This window comes from Tasmannia lanceolata, unplaced genomic scaffold, assembly GCF_043159265.1.
Source record: "Tasmannia lanceolata isolate RefF3 unplaced genomic scaffold, GAP_Taslan_0.1 ptg000019l, whole genome shotgun sequence".
Lineage (NCBI taxonomy): Eukaryota > Viridiplantae > Streptophyta > Magnoliopsida > Canellales > Winteraceae > Tasmannia > Tasmannia lanceolata.
In genome coordinates, this window is record NW_027518696.1 from 1,039,295 (window position 1) to 1,041,950 (window position 2,656).

Consider the following 2,656-nt stretch of genomic DNA (forward strand, 5'->3'; position numbering starts at 1 on the left):
GCCTTTGTCACATTTATACGGGGCTAGACTTTTAGATCAAAAATGTGTTTACAATGCATACTTGGAACACCCAGATTTTTTTCTTTCAAAATTTCTGTTAGTAAACGTCTGTGACATCATGTATTCATGACTAAATTTCAACATTGAACATGAATTTATGGCTGCCAAGCCTCTGATTTTTCTCCTTAGTCTTTCCCTTTTAAATTAGTATTTTAAAATGTTGATGCAGGCTAAAACTAGAGTTGTCATGCCCCAAGCCACATACATTCATAATAACCACAATCATAAGGCTTAGGGGTGCAACAACGCCACATACCTGTAAAGTTGCCTTCACAAGCATGCAAGGCTAATGATAAAACAGAACCATGCTCAATCCGTAATAAATTAAAATCCATAAATTTTAATCATTCATAAACTATCAAACCAACATATGTCTAGGCTATTACATCAAATTCAATCTCCTCTCATCCCAAATACTGAAATAAAATAAAACTATGTCTATCCAATGCCTACTAAAAGCAAATACTCACTAAATATGTAAATAAAGCAAATAACTGGAACTTCCAGAAGTCTCCCATTCCGCTCCAACCTTATGCTGGAATCACTCCGCATGATCTGAAACTGTTAAATAAGGGTGAGCTAAACGCGCTCATGTGAGATAATAAGAAACTACACTAACAAATATGGCTTCAAAGACGACAATAGTCAATTGGCAATAGGGCATTCAATGATAACAGTAATTGGTAGTTCAATGGGCATCAATTTCAGAAATAAGGCATCACTCAATTTCAATATTCAATATGGGTGTCAAATTCGATAGGTCAGAATTTCTTGAGACATCGATAGTGCTATGCTTATTGATTCGATATCTGTCTACTATACGACAGTAATTACACTGGCCAGTGGTATCTAAGTGCCAAAGGTCTTATGCATTCGCTCAAGTAGCTAAGGGTCCAGAAATAAACTAGCATCTCAAGAAAAAATGATTCGATATTCAGAAGGGTCGGATATTCAATAGTATGTGGTTCAAAAAGATTCATAATGGGTGTACAGTCTCAATCTATAAGGTATCATGAATTTCAATGTTCAATAGGGTGCAATAATCAATAAGTTGAATTGGTTTTCAAACGGTAAAGCATGTGAACAATAGGAATATTGTCAAAAAGGGTTTGGGATAACCCATCAGTATAGTCCCTTATTCTCACCTCGATTGAAGATCAAAATCATTTTCACAGTGCACTTTGGTTTCCTACAATCAATAGTATGAGTATTCACCATGAGTTCCATCATTAATATCAGTCATATTAGGCATATACACCCTTCCACTAACACAAGACACCCTTTGGTGTCCAATCGGAAAAGACACGGTAACTCGTCATAGGGTTCTTTTTAATATTATGGAATTTTAATCAATATAGAGTCTTCAAAACTTTTTGAAACTATTTTTAACAGAAAAGCGCGTTTCCGACATGTCCGTAGAGTACAAGAGCATAAAAAACGGACAAGAAACGAAGACGTTATGATTTTTCAAAGTTTTACAGAATTTCAGCGTTCTGACGTTCGACTGGTGTACCTTAGGAAGTTCGAAAGCCTTCCGAAGATACCAGCCAGAGAAGAAATTCTACTGGTTCCCCTTCGGAAGTCCTAAGATCGCGGACTCGGTTTTTCAGCAAAAATTTCAGATTCATCCCGAAAACATCAAAAGGCCATAACTTTCTAGTTTTAACTCCGATTCGCTCGTGGCTGGATCCGTTGGATTCGTATCGACGAGAGGAATCCATCTAATCCAATTTCATGCTCCAAAAGTCAAAGATTTATTTATCATAATTAATCTAAGCTTTTTAGGGATTAATGCAAACCCTAAATATTCTAGTTCCATATTCGAAATTCTATTTTCTTAGAGATCTATGAATCCATCCCTAGATCAACAACACACACGCCAATCCTAACAGATTAATCATATTCTTTTTTTTTAGTTCTCTTAACTACGTAAACAATTAAGACTCGAAGTTCTTACTCGGATTCGCCGAAGAAGGCTCTGCGATCGATTTTGCTACGCCGTTCTTACGAACTTCTCTCTCTTCGAGGGCTGCAGAAACAATTAGGGTTGAGATATGTTTTGCGGAACCCTAAATGAAGTATTTATAGTTTTCTATTAAGAGTTCTAACCCTAATGGGTTTTCAAAAGACAAAAACGCCATCTCCTTTTAAGGGTGGATGAAAATTTAAGTAAGGGTATTTGGGGTATCAAAATTTCGGGTATCAATCCTGTAATTTTTCTTTTTAATTGCTATTTTGAATTAGGGTGCCACGAAGATCATATGCTAGCTGGGGAAGCTGTCCACGTTAGTGTGAACATTGAAACCCCCGTCTAGCTGTATTATAATAGAAGATTTGTACTATGGGCACTCCCTTATTTCATTACCTTGAGGGGACATTATTCTCAAAAACAATGCCGGTCATGTGAGCCTAATGGGGGATGTCTACTTTTGGGTGTCATTTTCTTGCCTTAAGTGTGAGTTCAGCCCTCCTGGCGAGGTTATGTGTTGTTATGACATTTGTATGTTTGTTTTTTTTAAAGATCTTCTTAAACAATCTACAGAGAAGAGAAGATGTCCCTTTCAATACTTTCTAATCGGAGTAAAGAGGACTTATA

General features: G+C 36.5%; 1 long non-coding RNA gene across 2 annotated transcripts; it reads right to left on the reverse strand.

Moving 5' to 3' along the window:
• Nucleotides 1-377: 377 nt before the first annotated feature.
• Nucleotides 378-2,156, reverse strand: LOC143853080 (uncharacterized). 2 transcript variants are annotated; one of them, XR_013237002.1, is made up of 3 exons: nt 2,018-2,156; nt 1,206-1,249; nt 378-621 (listed from the first exon to the last, which is right to left on the reverse strand). It is a non-coding gene; the product is annotated as an uncharacterized LOC143853080 (long non-coding RNA). The 2 variants fall into 2 exon arrangements; XR_013237003.1 differs by lacking the exon at nt 1,206-1,249.
• Nucleotides 2,157-2,656: the final 500 nt, after the last annotated feature.